Consider the following 17,414-nt stretch of genomic DNA (forward strand, 5'->3'; position numbering starts at 1 on the left):
GGTGCACAACAGACTTTAGCATTGTCTCTAAAGTTCTCTGATTACTGCTTATTCCACCTTTGGGACACAGTGTGCTAAATGCTATAAAAATTTCCCTCACCTAAAGGCTACCTAAGTAAGACATGGATCTTCCCTGACATTAGCATGTTTGCTGGTTAGCTGCTTTGTAATATAGAGAACTACTCACCTATAGGAACATTTGGTTTTATGTTCTTTTTCTAGTGCTAATCCTTGGAACTGTTGTTTTTTTTAACTTGCAAGGCCCATTGTAAAACCTGTGGGAATTCTAGAACAAGGCCTAATGCAACTAATGCCATTGGGGCTTCACAAACCAAGTTGTCTTTTGCCTCTGTAAAGGAAGAATAAAATAGCTTATGAACCTTAACTGTGGCTCAAGGTAGATAGAAAAAAATAACCTCTAAAATTAAAGAAGTATCCCAGGTTCTTCACTCCATAAGAGGAATAGTATTTCTATTGGTTCAGGTAGATCCTGGACATTGTTGGACAATTGTTAAAAGTTATTCATTACAAATTATCCTGGGACTTCCCTGGTGGCGCAGTGGTTAAGAATCCGCCTGCCAATGCAGGGGACATGGGTTGGATTCCTGGTCTGGGAAGATCTCACATGCCCCAGAGCAACTAAGCCTGTGCACCACAACTACTGAGCCTGCATGCCACAACTACTGAAGCCTGTGTGCTATAGGGCCCGCGTGCCGCAACTACTGAGCCTGTGTGCTGCAGCTACTGAAGACTGCGTGCCTAGAACGTGTGCTCTGCAATGAGAAGCCACCAGAATGAGAAGCCCGTGCACCTCAACAAAGAGTAGCCCCTGCTTGCCGCAACTAGAGAAAGCCCACGCGCAGCAACGAAGACCCAATGCAGCCAAAAATTGAAAAAAAATTAATTATCCTGATTGCAAGATGAACTCTCTATGTATTTGTTATGCTACTTAGCGTTTGCTTGTCATGTTCAACTAAACAAGTCTCCCTCCCAACTCTTAACTTTTTGAAAAGCCAAACAAATGGTTCTCTGAGGAGCAGAGAAACAAAGGCAAGACTGTGAAATTATTTATAGCCTGAAATGGCATATTTGTAGGCTACCAAATATGTACTATATGTAGATGGTACATCTATCAAAGGGAGGATACAGGGAGGAAAGCATCCCCCATCATCCCTAGAACTTCATGCCATTTCTTCTGAAAGATAAACTCTGGATTAGCAGAAATCCTTAACTTTTGACTCTATGCACAAAAACTATGGCCCTCCTTTTATATCTTCAGTGTTTTACTGGACATAAACTCTGACCTCTTTCAATATGTCCATTATCAGAACCCCCGTTCAAATAATACCTTCTGAAGTTTTGGTAATATAGGTTCATTAATCACAGGCCTAAATGTAAAACCTGAAATTATAAAATTTCTAGAAAAAAGCATAGGAGGAAATCTTTGTGACCTGAGGGTAAGCAAAGATTTCTTAGATAAGACATGAAAAGCACAACCCATAAAAGAAAAAAATTGTTTATACTCCACTAAAATTAAGAACTACTGCTCTTCAGAAGACACTGTTACAATAATGAAAACACAAGTCACAAACTAGGAGAAAATATTTGCAAACCATATACCTGATAAAGAACTTATATCCAAGATAAACAGAGAGCCCTCTATACTCAGTAGTAAGAAAACAGCCTTTTTTTTTTTTTAATGGACAAAAGATTTGAAAAGACACTTCACCAAAGAAGATATATGGATGGCAAGTTGGCATCCATATATATTCAATGTCATTAGTTCTTAAGGAAATGCAAATAAATACCACAATGAAATACTACTTCACACTTAGTAGAATGACTGAAAGTAAAGACTGACCAATCCAAGTACTTAGGGGATTGTGGAGCAATTAGAACTCGCATATTTTGCTGGTGGAGATGCAAAATGGTACAGCCACCTTGGAAAACGATTTGCCTGGTTTCTTACACAGCTAAACATATACTTACCATATAACCTAGCTGTTTCTTTCCTAGTTTTTACCCAAGAGAAATGAAAACCTATATTCACCCCAAAACCTGCATATGAATGTTTATAGCAGCTTTATTTGTAATCACAGAAAACTGGGAACAAACCAAATGTCCCTCAGCTGCAGACTGGATAGACAAACTGGCATGTTGAATGGAATGTAATTTGGTACAATCACTTTGAAAAACTATTTGGCAGTATTTACCCAAGACAAACATATTTTCCCCAGCAATTGCACTCCTAGAGACACCCATGAGAAATGAGTAATATTTGCCAAAAGGCTTATATAAGGATGTTCATAGCAGTACTACTTGTAGCAATGGTGTAATAAAGAATCTGATTCTATTTTTTTTTTAGTACCTTATTTTACTTTATTATTTATTTTTTTATTTATGGCTGTGTTGGGTCTTCGTTGCTGTGCGTGGGCTTTCTCTACTTGCGGCGAGCGGGGGCTACTCTTTGTTGCGGTGCATGGGCTTCTCATTGTGGTGGCTTCTCGTTGAGGAGCACAGGCTCTAGGCGAGTGGGCTTCAGTAGTTATGGATCGCGGGCTCTAGAGCACAGGCTCAGTTAGTTGTTGCACACGGGCTTAGTTGCTCCACGGCATGTGGGATCTTCCCAGACCAGGGCTCAAACCCGTATCCCCTGTATTGGCAGGCGGTTTCTTAACCACTGCACCACCATGGAAGCCCTCTGATTCTATTTTTGATGTTTGATCATGATAGCCTGCAAGCCCCATCACTCCACTTTTCCTTTTTTTGCCCCACTCTTGGACATGCCAATAAGAAAACCCGGGTACTTGCTTCCTTGACATGATTGGGATATTAAAACCACTCAAACTTCAGCCCGTGGGCGAGGGAGTCTTCTCCCCAACCACTGTAAAAACTAGAGCCACTTGCCCCTTCTGCTTAAGCCAAGCAGGCTGGTTTGAATGTGGGCCTTGCTCTCCCCAGAAAGCTTTGCTATGTGACTAATCTTTCACATCCTCTTGTGAGTGTATTGCATGATTAGTCTCCAGCTCCAAACCAGTGTTGGATGGGTGGATGCATGGATACCATCCTCCAGGGAGCAACCACAAAGCAAACCCTAAACTGGACTCTATTCAAATGCTGACTCAACAATAAACAGACAAACAAATTATTGAATATTCACCCAATGGAACCTATAGGGCAATGAGAATAAATGAACTACAGTGGCATGTACTCTCATAAACATAATGTTAAGCAAAAGAAATCAAACACAAAAGAATATGTGCAATATGACTGTTTAAATAAAGTTTAAAAACAGGTAAAACTAATCTATGATATTAAAAGTCAGGATAGTCACTACCATTCTAAGAGTAGTGGGTTACTGGAAAGGAGCACAGATGGGGGCACTTTTCTGCACGTCAGGTTCAATTAGGGTGGTTGGGGGCGGGTGGGGGGAGCGTCAGGAAGCGGGGGCTGGGTTGGGGGATGGTCCCAACTCTGAAATGTTCTGGCTCTGCTCCTGGTCCTGCTGACAGATTAAGAGTGTGAACCAGCTCCACCCAGTGGAAAAGTGTGGAAATGCATGTCAGTGCTTAAAGGAGGGTGACTGGCCCCTCTTGTGAGACTCATGTCAGCCAATTTGGGGAGTGGGGTGCAGATTCTGGGCTCAGAAATGGGATAGAGTATCTAAGAAGGGTCTGAAGTTAGCCTTTCTGTCCTGCCACAGGGAGATAGCTGGTCTCAGCCACACTGAGGGGGACAAATGACTTCTCTGACAGGAGAGGTGGGAAGCTGAGGGCTCCACTATCCCCAGGCTTTGTCTGCCTCACGAGGCAGTCTAGGCTGGGTTTGGATATCACCTTTATTCAGATGCTCGATGCTAACTCAGTAAGGTAGGTAGTAATCCCCATTATACAGATGAGGGAACTGAGGCCCAGGTAACTTGGTTTGTAAATGGCAGAATTAAGGTTTGAACTCAGATCTTTTCTTGCTCCAAACCCAGCTCTTAACCTTTTTCTTGTACCGTGGCTTCCGCCGGCAGTCCGGTGAAGCCTATGGGCCCATCTCAAAATAATGTTTTTAAAAGTCTAAAATAAAACGTATAAGATTACTGATCCTATTGAAATTGCCAAGAAACGCCAATCCTATTAAAATACAGATCTAAGCTATTTTTTCCTACTGTGGCATGGTATATGCTATATATGTGTTTCTTTACTGATGTCTTAAATACAAGATATAGCAGTGAGTCTGAAAATGACCAGAATTTCCAGGTAATTATGAGTATAAACATTTTGAGATAGTCTGCTATAACAGTGGCATGAAATGAAACTATCCGTGACTTTACTGGTGACAAAGTCACAGGTCGAATTCCATTTGAAGGAAATGCTGAATTTCCATCAGAAGCCAGTGAAAATAAGGATGTAATCTTGTTCCCATTTAAGTTCAGAGACCTCCTGCATACTAGGCGTGGGTCCATTGGGAATCTGTGGACCTAGGTTAAGACCCCTTGATTCTATTGTCTCTGACTCATCTTCCCTATCCTTTGACTGTTCCCAGGCTGGTTTACTGGAAACCAGCCTGTGAGCTGGAGACTTGCAAAGAGTGCTGGGCGTTTGTTAAATAACAAGGAGAGATCACAGGGCCCAAGAGACACTGAAGGCCTCCAGTGCCTCAGACAGGCTGTTGGATGCAGAGATACACAGAAGAATAGCATGTAGCCATCCTTTCAAGGCTCCCAGCCTGGTAGAGGCAGTGTCTCCAAGTAGTGTATGATTAACCTTCAAATGAATTAAAAAGGCAAGAAGTGAGTGCTTTGGGAATAGAGGAAGAACAATATTATGGGACGGGTAGTCCAGGAAGCTCTCCTGTAAGAGGCAACACTAGGGCTGACATTAGGGATGGGCACCTTCAGAGGGGGGCAGTACAACGTGGTAGTTAGGCACATAGGCTCTGCTGTCAGACGACCTGTGTTCAAAACCTGGCCCCATCACTTCCTAGCTATGGGCAAGTCTGCCTGATCTCTCCATACCTGCTTCCTCATCTGTAAAATGGAGTGACCCGAGAAATTTATAGGGCTGGTGTGAAGATTAAATGAGTTTAAATGTCGTTAGCCATGATAATAGCGCTGATTATCATTGGAGAGGTGGACAGACAGAAGGACAAAGCCTTTCTAGGGGTTAAGGACAGCTTGAACTATACAGAGGCTGGATTATTTTCTTGTGAAAAGAGCAGGGAAGGGAGGGCCACTAGCTCTATGGTTTAACATGGAACACAGAAGGCATGTTTTATTTTCATCACTGTGTTTTTGTTTTACTTTACATCAGGGAATAACTTCAAACCTTTGATTTTACCAGTAGTACTCCATAAGACAAGGCTAGTGTGAGTATTTAAGTTTTAAAAAGTGATGAGTTGATTTAGAATATTCACACAATAATACATAATACAGGTGGTATGGGATGTGGCAAAGAATGTGAAAGTAGTGGCAATGCCTGGTTTGAATCACTGGATTAGGAAATAGGAACCACCTTCACTTTACGGAATTTTATTTTCTATTTTTTGTAATTTATTGAAGTATAGTTGATTTACAATGTTGTGTTAATTTCTGCTGTACAGCAAAGTGATTAGCTGTATATACATATATATATACGCATATATGTATGTGTATATACATATATATACAATTCTTTTTCCTATTCTTTTCCATTATGGTTTATCACAGGATATTGAATGTAGTTCCCTGCACTATACAGTAGGTCCTCGTTGTTTATCTATAATAGTTTGTATCTGCTAATCCCAAACTCCCAATCCACGCCCCCCACTTCCCTCTTGGCAACCACAAGTCTGTTCTAAGTGTCCACTTTTCAGAATTTTAGATGCTCTCATGGCCCAGCCCAGCATTCCCTGCGGCCTTGAATGGGACATGGAGGCTGATGGTAAATACACAGTATTTAGGAGAAGTCTAGCATTCCTGTCCATATCCTTTCATTTCTGGATACATTCAAGGGCAGTATTTCAAACTGTGGGTCACCACCCAGAAGTGAGTTGTGAAATCAGTTAATGTGTCATGTCCAGCATTTAAGAAATGTGAAACAATAGAATTGAAAATATCAAAGCACATTATGGGTAGCTGGGGTAATTATTATTTTGAGTAACTTGTGCTGTGGACTGCTAGGTAAAATGCTTTTCCTCCTGTGGGTTACAGGCAAAAGCATCCGCTCAGGTGGAAACAGGCCTGGCTTCTGGTCCAAGTTCTGCTCCTGCCTGCTGCCTAGTGGGGTGGTCCCCACACCCTCTGAGCCATGGAGGCGGATTAATTTTGCTGGGTGGCTAACATGCTATGTTATGTTCGGGGCTCTTATTTATTTGTTTGTTTGTTTATTAATTTTTGGCTGTGTTGGGTCTTCGTTGCTACATGTGGGCTTTCTCTAGTTGAGGCTGCTCTTCTTTGTGGTGCACAGGCTTCTCATTGTGGCGGCTTCTCTTGTTGTGGAGCACGGGCTCTAGGTGTGCAGGCTTCAGTAGTTGTGGCTCTCAGGCTCAGTAGTTATGGTGCACGGGCTTAGTTTCTTAACCACTGTGCCACCAGGGAAGTCCCTATGTTCGGGGTTCTGATTTAAAGTGTTCTCCAGACCATTTATATGCCCAGAGCCCTCCACCTCCAAGGGACTGAGTTCTCTAGGAGGCAGGCATGGAATCAGGCCAAATAGGGCCCTGGTACTTTTCACAGTCGCCTTCCTGAGATCATACAAATGTTCCTTCTTGCAGATTTTCAGCCCACACCCAGCGCTTCTGCTTCCAAACACTTCATCACGTTTCCAGTTACAGCATTTTATTATCTCATGGTTTCCTCATTTTATGGTTACATTTCCCACTGTGATATGTAATATATGGGTGGAGCATATCCCCAACCTGAAATGAAGCAGCCTCTGTGTTGTTTTGCCTCACCTCTTCTGAGACCCACTGTCCTGTGGAACCTGAGGAGGCAGACTGGTCCTCTCTAGATCTCAGGGGTTCATTCTCCTGGATTTGGTTCAGCAGTTTCCTCCCACTGATCCACTGCAGAGGTAGCTGGGTGGCAACTCAAGGGGACAATTCTTGGATGGAGTATGTAGACAAATGTCTTATCAGACCCAGAGACAGAGATTTGAGCTAAATTTTAGTTTGAACTATATAAAGTTGCCTTTTTTTTTAAATAAGGCAAAGAAGGTTAGCCATTGGCAATGTCATGTGGTTCAAGTAGTAGTTTATTTGGGAGATGGAGACACAGACAGGATAGTGGGGAAGTGAGGCAGGGGAGGGAAGGTCACCTAAAGGATGTGTTATCAACCCAGTTACATCTGTGGGTAGCTGGAGTGTAATCCCATTGGAGAAATTCAAGAAAACAGTATAGACCATATACCTGAGAATTATTTCACCCAAAGGGCAAGGGATGTGGGCTATATTTGTAACAATGCACCACAGCCATTGGTTGAGGGCTGTTGAGGCAGCGAGAGGCATTACTTCCCTGGAACTTCTGGCGTGCAGCACTGGTGGGCAGGGGTGAAACAGGCTTTGGTAGACAGAGCAAGCCCTCAGACAAAGTAGCGTGGGTGTTTCCAGTAGGGAGTCAGCCAGTGTGTACTAAGTAGGTACAAGTGAGGGTAGAGTATAGGAGCACCAGCACAGCACCTGCTTGCAGAAGCTATGCCACTAGTTCTTGACCACAAACTCAAGTATATAAGAAAATACGATTATATTTTCTAGAACAACTTATTTTCTGTTTTGAGACTCCGATCCACAGGATAATGGCAAATAAATATCAGTCAGTGTGAGGGTCACCCTTTGCCCAGAATTGCATCAGGTCTAAGAGATTCAGTCAGTGCCAAGGCCCAGGCAAGCACTGCGCCACATGGTTCTTGATAGAATCTGTCCATATGGGCCTCCACTTAGACATCATTTCCTGCCTCCTTGTTGGTCACCAGCCCTATACATCCACACTCAGTATGGTCCACCAGCACCTTCAGGCCTGGCAGTTCATTTTGTTGCTTCTGTGCGAAGCTAGGGAGTGGGATGGGGCTGCCTGTGGCCGTACTCACCTTGGACTCACCGTGTGCCATGTCTCTCTTCCCCTGGATTGCACAAACCCCAGGTCTCTGACTGGGAGGCAGAGCACAGGGTCAGTCTAGTGTCTAGATTGACGTGCTTCCCTCAAGCCTCTCATCTTCTCCCCAGCCTGGGGAATAATATTTTAGTGTGATGTCGGATAGAAAGAGAACCTTAATTTCCTCAAACTCCTGTACCCTAAGGACAAGGAAAAATGAAAGATCTTTCCTAAGGTCTGGCTATTTGTGTGGAGGAAAAGTCAATAGGGGGAAACATCAATTAACGTTTCAAAAATGCCCCCCACTGCCGTGACCAATGCAGGGCGACCACCGTCCCTTTCAGAGGTGCTTCCGCTACTGCTCTTTGCCCTCTGTGTTCATCATAGCCTGTAAGACGGAGGAGGCTAGTTGCCATTTTAAACAAGGCAGGAGTTCTTAACTTGGGGGCCCATGATGTGACTCAGGGAGACCTGAATTTAGATAGGAAGAAAATTTACATTTTTATTCTCATTAACCTCTGACAAAATTAACAACTTTGATTGTGAATGTAAGGAACAAAACAGTAGTATTAGCAGGACCTTCTCACAGGTATCTTAAAATAACATTTGTATTCATCACTGTCATGGTAGTTGTAAGATTTGTCCCTAGATCTTTTTAAATGTGTCAATAATGAAATGCATATATTACTATATCGTAAATATGTTTTTAAAATACTTTAAGAACTGCATTTCAGAATTTTTTTTTTTTTGGTATGCGGGCCTCTCCCTGTTATGGCCTCTCCCATCGCAGAGCACAGGCTCCGGACGCGCAGGCTCAGAGGCCATGGCTCACAGGCCTTAGCTGCTCCACGGCATGTGGGATCCTCCCAGACCGGGGCATGAACCCACGTCCCCTGTATCAGCAGGCGGACTCTCAACCACTGTGCCACTAGGGAAGCCCCAGAATAATTTTTTACATTAAAAAAAATTATCTTAACATAATTGTAGACTTGCATTTGCAAAAAATAATACAGAAAGATCCTGTATACCTTTCACCTAGTTTCTCCCAGTATAACCTGTTGCACAATTATAGTACATTGTCACAACCAGCAAACTGACATTGCTTTATCCACCCACATACCTTATTCAGATTTCACCAGTTTTATATGCAGTTTATCACATGTGTAGGTATGTGTGCCCCCAGACAACTCCATCACCACAAGGACCCCTCATGCTGTTCTTTCGTAGGGAGACTCTTGCCTCCCTCTCCCTTCCCAAGCCCTGGCGTCCACTATTCTGTTCCCCAACTCTACAATTTTGTCATTTCAAGATTATTATATAACGAAGTCTCTACCCTTTTGAGGTTTACATATTTTCAAAAGTTTGTAGAAGTGTGTAACCTTTTGAGATTGCCTTGTTTTCATTATGTATAATTCCCTTGAGATGTATCCAAATTGTGTAGATAATAGTTTGTTCCCTTTTGTCCTTGAGAAGTATTCCATGGTAGACGCATTAGCAATTAGTTGAACCATTTGCCCACTGAAGGGCAATTAGGATTGTTTCCAGTTCTGGGCTACAATTCATTTTTAACATATTTTGTTTTGTGTTTTAAAAAACATTCTGAGAGGGAGTCCAAGGCTTTGCCACATTGCCCACAAATCTGTCATCACAAAAAATGAAGTTCTAAGGGGGAGGAATATGTATCGCTACATTATTCCCTTCTACCCCTAGGGGCTGGGTGAGAATGGGGACAGGGTAGGGTGGCATCTCAGAGCCTCTGCCAGGTCTTCTGTGCTGTTGGGTGAGACCTGAGGCATTACAGAGGCTGATCTTCACTAATGAGAGGAGTGTATCTGTGGGGAGGGGAGTCAGGATGAAGAGTGGCCCAGGCACATGGCAACTTGAAACCCAACCATTGCCCCAAACCTAAGGAATATCTGTCATGCTCACAAATGAGTCATGTGAGTTATTTTGAGGAGACAAAGTTGAGTGACGGGGGTGAGTCCCACTCCTGGATCTGCTAGGGCAGGGAACAGCTGTGGGAGGTGACCTGTGAGTGGGCTGAGGAGTTCCAGGATACAAAGACTCAGAGCTCGAAGTAACCGTGACAACATAAGCTCCTCAGGGGCAGTTCCCTGCTGGAGGCAAGCCCATTTCATTCTGTTTCAAAGGACAGTGTGATCTCAGCTGACTCTGAGTTACACTTGACCTCACCGGTTCAGAATTTTCTTATTTTCTTATTTATTTATTTTTTCCTCTGCTTTTTAAATCTCTTTAAAAAAATTTTTAAAATTTAATTTAATGTTTTTTATACAGCAGGTTCTTGTTAGCCATCCATTTAATACACATCAGTGTATACATGTCAATCCCAATCGCCCAATTCAACACACCCCCACCCCCACCGCTTTCCTCCCTTGATGTCCATACGTTTGTTCTCTACATCTGTATCTCAATTTCTGCCCTGCAAACTGGTTCATGTATACCATTTTTCTAGGTTCCACATATATGTGTTAATATACGATATTTGCTTTTCTCTTTCTGACTTACTTCACTCTGTATGACAGCCTCTAGATCCATCCACGTCTCTACAAATGACCCAATTTTGTTCCTTTTTATGGCTGAGTAATATTCCATTGTATATATGTACCACTCTTCTTTATCCATTTGTCTGTCGATGGGCATTTAGGTTGCTTCCATGACCTGGCTATTGTAAATAGTGCTGCAATGCACATTGGGGTGCATGTGTTTTTTTGAATTATGGTTTTCTCTGGGTATATTCCCAGTAGTGAGATTGCTGGATCGTATGGTAGTTCTATTTTTAGTTTTTCAAGGAACCTCCATACTGTTGTCCATAGTGGCTGTATCAATTTACATTCCCACCAACAGTGCAAGAGGGTTCCCTTTTCTCCACACCCTCTCCAGCATTTGTTGTTTGTAGATTTTCTGATGATGCCCATTCTAACTGGTGTGAGGTGATACCTCATTGTAGTTTTGATTTGCATTTCTCTAATAATTAGTGATGTTGAGCAGCTTTTCATGTGCTTCTTGGCCATCTGTGTGTCTTCTTTGGAGAAATGTCTACTTAGGTCTTCTGTCCATTTTTGGATTGGGTTGTTTGTTTTTTTAATATTGAGCTGCATGAGCTGTTTATATATTTTGGAGATTAATCCTTTGTCCGTTGTTTCATTTGCAAATAGTTTCTCCCGTTCTGAGGGTTGTCTTTTCGTCTTGTTTATGGTTTCCTTTGCTGTGCAAAAACTTTTAAGTTTCATTCGGTCCCATTTGTTTATTTTTGTTTTTATTTCCATTACTCTAGGAGGTGGATCAAAAAAGATCTTGCTGTGATTTATGTCAAAGAGTGTTCTTCCTATGTTTCCTCTAAGAGTTTTATAGTGTCCGGTCTTACATTTAGGTCTCTAATCCATTTTGAGTTTATTTTTGTTTATGGTGTTAGGGAGTGTTCTAATTTTATTCTTTTACATGTAGCTGTCCAGTTTCCCCAGCACCACTTATTGAAGAGACTGTCTTTTCTTCATTTTATATCCTTGCCTCCTTTTTCATAGATTAGTTGACCATAGGTGCTTGGGTTTATCTCTGGGCTTTCTATCTTGTTCCATTGATCTATATTTCTGTTTTTGTGCCAGTACCATATTGTCTTGATTTCTGTAGCTTTGTAGTATAGTCTGAAATCAGAGAGTCTGATTCTCCAGCTCCATTTTTTTCTCTCAGGACTGCTTTGGCTATTTGGGGTCTTTTGTGTCTCCATACCAATTTTAAGATTTTTTGTTTTAGTTCCGTAAAAATATGCCATTGGTAATTTGATAGGGATTGCATTGAATATATAGATTGCTTTGGGTAGTATAGTCATTTTCACAATATTGATTCTTCCAATCCAAGAACATGGTATATCTCTCCATCTGTTGGTATCGTCTTTAATTTCTTTCATCAGTGTCTTATAGTTTTCTGCATACAGGTCTTTTGTCTCCCTAGGTAGGTTTATTCCTAGATATTTTATTCTTTTTGTTGCAGTGGTAAATGGGAGTGTTTCCTTAATTTCTATTTCAGATTTTTCATCATTAGTTTATAGGAATGCAAGAGATTTCTGTACATTAATTTTGTATCCTGCAACTTTACCAAATTCTTTGATCAGCTCTGGTAGTTTTCTGGTGGCATCTTTAGGATTCTCTCTATATAGTATCATATCATCTGCAGACAGTCACAGTTTTACTTCTTCTTTTCCAATTTGTATTCCTTTTTCTTCTCTGATTGCCATGGCTAGGGCTTCCAAAATTATGTTGAATAAAAGTGGTAAGAGTGGACATCCTTGTCTTGTTCCTGATCTTAGAGGAAAAGGTTTTAGTTTTCACCATTGAGAACAACATTGGCTGTGGGTTTGTCATAAATGGCCTTTATCATGTGGAGGTAAGTTCCCTCTATGCCTATTTTTTGGAGGGTTTTTATCATAAATGGGTGTTGAATTTTGTCAAAAGCTTTTTCTGCATCTATTGAGATGATCATATGGTTTTTATTCTTCAATTTGTTAATATGGTGTATCACATTGATTGATTTGCGTATATTGAAGAATCCTTGCATCTCTGGGATAAATCCCACTTGATCATGGTGTATGATCCTTTTAATGTGTTGTTGGATTGTGTTTGCTAGTATTTTGTTGAGAATTTTTGCATCTATATTCATTGTGATATTAGTTTGTAATTTTCTTTTTTTCATAGTATCTTTGTCTGGTTTTGGTATCAGGGTGATTGTGGCCTCATAGAATGAGTTTGGGAGTGTTCCTTCCTCTGAAATTTTTTGGAAGAGTTTGAGAAGGATGGGTGTTAGCTCTTCCCTAAATGTTTGATAGAATTCACCTGTGAAGCCATCTGGTCCTGGACTTTTGTTTGTTGGAAAATTTTTAATCACAGTTTCAATTTCATTGCTTGTGATTGGTCTGTTCATATTTTCTGTTTCTTTTGGTTCAGTCTTGGAAGGTTATATCTTTCTAAGAATTTGTCCATTTCTTCCAGGTTGTCCATTTTATTGGCATAGAGTTGCTTGTAGTAGTCTCTCAGGATGCTTTGTATTTCTGCGGTGTCTGTTGTAACTTCTCCTTTTTCATTTCTAATTTTATTGATTTGAGTCCTCTCCCTCTTTTTCTTGATGAGTCTGGATAATGGTTTATCAATTTTGTTTATCTTCTCAAAGAATCAGCTTTTATTTTTATTCATCTTTGCTATTGTTTTCTTTGTTTCTATTTCATTTATTTCTGATCTGATCTTTATGATTTCTTTTTTTCTGCTAACTTTGCGTTTTGTTTGTTCTTCTTTCTCTAGTTTCTTTAGGTGTAAGGTTAGATTGTTTATTTGAGATTTTTCTTGTTTCTTGAGGTAGGCTTGTATAGCTATAAACTTCCCTCTTAGAACTGCTTTTGCTGCATCCCATAGGTTTTGGGTCGTCATGTTTTCATTGTTATTTGTCTCTAGGTATTTTTTGATTTCCTCTTTGATTTCTTCAGTGATCTCTTGGTTATTTAGTAATGTATTGTTTAGCCTCCATGTGTTTGTGTTTTTTATGGTTTTTTCCCCTGTAATTGATTTCTAATCTTATAGCGTGGTGGTCAGAAGACATACTTGATATGATTTCAATTTTCTTAAATTTACTGAGGCTTGATTTGTGACCCAAGATGTGATCTATCCTGGAGCATGTTCTGTGCGCACTTGAGAAGAAAGTGTAATCTGCTGTTTTTGGATGGAATGTCATATAAATATCAATTAAATCTATCTGGTCTGGTGTACCATTTAAAGCTTGTGTTTCCTTATTAATTTTCCATTTGGATGATCTGTCCATTGGTGTAAGTGAGGTGTTGAAGTCCCCCACTGTTATCGTGTTACTGTCGATTTCCTCTTTTATAGCTGTTAGCAGTTGCCTTGTGTATTGAGGTGCTCCTATGTTGGGTGCATATATATTTACAATGGTTATATCTTCTTCTTGGATTGATCCATTAATCATTATGTAGTGTCCTTCCTTGTCTCTTGTAACATTCTTTATTTTAAAGTCTATTTTATCTGATATGAGTGTTGCTACTCTAGCTTTCTTTTGATTTTCATTTGCATGGAATATCTTTTTCCATCCCCTCACTTTCAGTCTGTATGTGTCCCTAGGTCTTAAGTGTGTCTCTTGTAGACAGCATATATATGGGTCTTGGTTTTGTACCCATTCAGCAAGCCTGTGTCTTTTGGTTGGAGCATTTAATCCATTCACGTTTAAGGTAATTATCAATATGTATGTTCCTATTACCATTTTCTTAATTGTTTTGGGTTTGTTTTTGTAGGTCCTTTTCTTCTCTTGTGTTTCCCACTTAGAGAAGTTTCTTTAGCATTTGTTGTAGAGCTGGTTTGGTGGTGCTGAATTCTCTTAGCTTTTGCTTGTCTGTAAAGCTTTTGCTTTCTCCATCGAATCTGATTGAGATCCTTGCTAGGTAGAGTAATCTTGGTTGTAGGTTCTTCCCTTTCATCACTTTAAGTATATCATGCCAGTCCCTTCTGGCTTTTAGAGTTTCTGCTGAGAAATCAGCTCTTAACCTTATGCGAGTTCCCTTGTATGTTATTTGTCATTTTTCCCTTGCAGCTTTCAATAATTTTTCTTTGTCTTTAATTTTTGCCAATTTGATTATTATGTGTCTTGGCGTGTTTCTCCTTGGGTTTATTCTGTATGGGACTCTGCACTTCCTGGACTTGGATGGCTATTTCCTTTCCCATGCTAGGGAAGTTTTCGACTATAATCTCTTCAAATACTTTCTCTGGTCCTTTCTCTCTCTCTTCTCCTCCTGGACCCCTATAATGCGAATGTGGTTGTGTTTAATGTTGTCCCAGAGGTCTCTTAGGCTGTCATCATTTCTCTTCATTCTTTTTTCTTTACTCTCTTCTGCAGCAGTGAATTCCACCATTCTGTCTTCCAGGTCACTTATCCATTCTTCTGCCTCAGTTATTCTGCTATTGATTCCTTCTAGTGTAGTTTTCATTTCAGTTATTGTATTGTTCATCTCTGTTTGTTCTTTAATTCTTCTAGGTCTTTGTTAAACCTTTCTTGCATCTTCTCGATCTTTGCCTCCATTCTTTTTCCACAGTCCTGGATCATCTTCACTATCATTATTCTGAATTCTTTTTCTGGAAGGTTGCCTGTCTTCACTTCATTTAGTTATTTTTCTGGGGTTTTATCTTGTTCCTTCATCTGGTACATAGCCCTCTGCCTTTTTATCTTGTCTGTCTTTCTGTGAATGTGGCTTTTGTTCCACAGGCTGCAGGATTGTGGTTCTTCTTGCTTCTGCTGTCCGCCCTCTGAGAATTTTCTTATTTTAGTTGGAGGAGTCAGGGTTCACATTGTGATGGCAGCTCAGCCTCCCATCCCCCAAGAACATCCCCCTACTTGGGATGTTTCAGGTGGAATTTGTGCTGTCCCCTGCTTATTATGCCCAGCTCTGTGTGATACTGTGTGTCCTTGACAGGAGTCTGGTGGCCAAGGGCCAAGGAATGCCAGGAGCTAAGAAGCCATTCAGGAGGAAGATGCTTGAGCAAGGTCAGGGGTGCACAGGAGTGCAGGAGGAGACTGTAAGTCGTCAAAGGTGCACCAGCACCATTATACAAGTACTAAAGAATGAATGGGGCTGGGCACTGAGCATCAGTGCCGCTCACCTCGCAAGAAGGGCGGTGGACCACACAGTGCGTGCCTCCTGAGGGAAGAACAGAACCACCTGTGAAGTTGCAAACCTGAATGTGATCAAACCTCCCACTTCCAATTCACAGGAAATACAGAGAGCAGAGAAACGTGTTAAACAGCACCATGAGGATGCAACCAGCACAATCCAGACTCTGGGAACTTTACGTACAGGATGAACAACTAAGTTGCAAGGAAAAGCAAAACGATAGAGGTGGACAGGGAACCTACAGATCTAAAAAAACTTAAAATATATATCAACCACTAACGGTGCGTGGACGTTATTTGGATCCTGAATCAAAGAAACAAACGGTGAAGGGAAATATTTATGAGACCAGTGACTGGATATTTGACATTAAGGAATTAGTGTTAACTTTTTAAGGTGTGACAGTGTTCACAGTCCTTATCTTTTAAGGACACATACTGAAATATTTAAGGCTTACATGATGTGATGTCTGGTATTTGCTTCACAATAACACAGGAAGGGGTAAGTGGGTAGGAGTGTAAGTAAAAAGATTGAGCACTAGTTGATAATTGTTGAAGCTGGATGATGGATACATGGGAATTATTTTATACTATTCTGGCACTTTCTCGAAATGTATGTTTGAAAATTGCCATAATAAAAATACTTAATAAAACTATAAAACATATGTGGTGAGGAGAAAACATCTGGATTTGGAAGGAAGGTGCAATCAGCCAACTGGCTGGGGGCCGAGAGTGGGAGTGCAGGAGTCAGGCTGCCTGGCCCAGGGACACACATGTGGGGAGGGCCTCCTGTCTGGGCAGATGGGGTAAAAAGGTGAAGGAGTGGTTGGCAAGCCTTTCAGTTCTCAACTGTTGATTAACAGTCAGCTTCCTCAGTTTCCAAGACCTTAAAAGTGTTTAAAAGAAAATAATTCCACAGAAACAAAATTGGCCACAGAAAGCTGGCTGCTCAGCTCATCCGTGCCTCCCACCTACTTCCAGGCTCTGTCGTGAGCACCAGTTTCCAAGCCCTACACGATGTCGTCTTTGCTTGGAACCCGAGGGTACATGCCAGCTGCTGCTGTTTGCCGTCGCTGACCTCGGGCTGGCCAGGCATCCTGGCTTCAGTCATGTCCTCATGGGCAAAGTCCCAGAGCCAACAACAGAGTGTGCCGGCTGATGGAGTATGGACATCATCGGGTCCAACCCTCTACAACTGCTCTCCTGAGAAGCCCCAGGGAGTAGAGTCTTTGTGTCCAAGCAGCACTGGGGGCAGTCTTAGGTAAAAGTAAGTAATTCTGTGGAGTTTTCCAATGTGGAAGCATACGTTCACCCAGTACACTTGTATTGCATGTCTGCTGCATGTCAAGCCCTGGCTGGGCTTTTCTGTGAGGGATTCACAGATGAGTAAGAAATAATTTCTGTCCTAGAATAGCTAACTAGATCTGAGTTGGAGGGAAGGGAGAGGAAGGAGCAAAGAATTAAACAGAATATTCACATACGTTATGGGCAAGAGAACACTGGCATGGGAATCAGAAAGTCCAGGGGCTCCTGTCAACTGTGGGTTTCTGGGCAAGTGACTTTCCCTCTCTGACCCTTGGCAATCCTGTCTACAAAATGGGTGTGATAACCTCAGCTTGGTGTAACCCCCAGAGAAGGCATCTGGAGAGCCACTACATTAGCTCATGTAATATATGGTTGAAGG

General features: G+C 41.5%; 1 non-coding gene across 4 annotated transcripts in view; it reads left to right on the plus strand.

The window, feature by feature from the left end:
* LOC131764397 (uncharacterized) overlaps positions 1–17,414 on the plus strand; it is a 38,018-nt gene that overhangs the window by 17,542 nt on the left and 3,062 nt on the right. For 2 of the 4 annotated variants that reach the window (XR_010834990.1, XR_010834989.1), the window contains one exon: positions 15,537–16,387. This is a non-coding gene — a transcript (uncharacterized protein). Of the gene's footprint in view, positions 1–15,536; positions 16,388–16,711; positions 16,998–17,414 lie in introns of those variants that run through there. The other 2 variants (XR_010834991.1, XR_010834992.1) reach the window with 2 other exon arrangements.

This window comes from Kogia breviceps, chromosome 10 (assembly GCF_026419965.1).
Source record: "Kogia breviceps isolate mKogBre1 chromosome 10, mKogBre1 haplotype 1, whole genome shotgun sequence".
Taxonomy (NCBI): Eukaryota; Metazoa; Chordata; class Mammalia; order Artiodactyla; family Physeteridae; genus Kogia; species Kogia breviceps.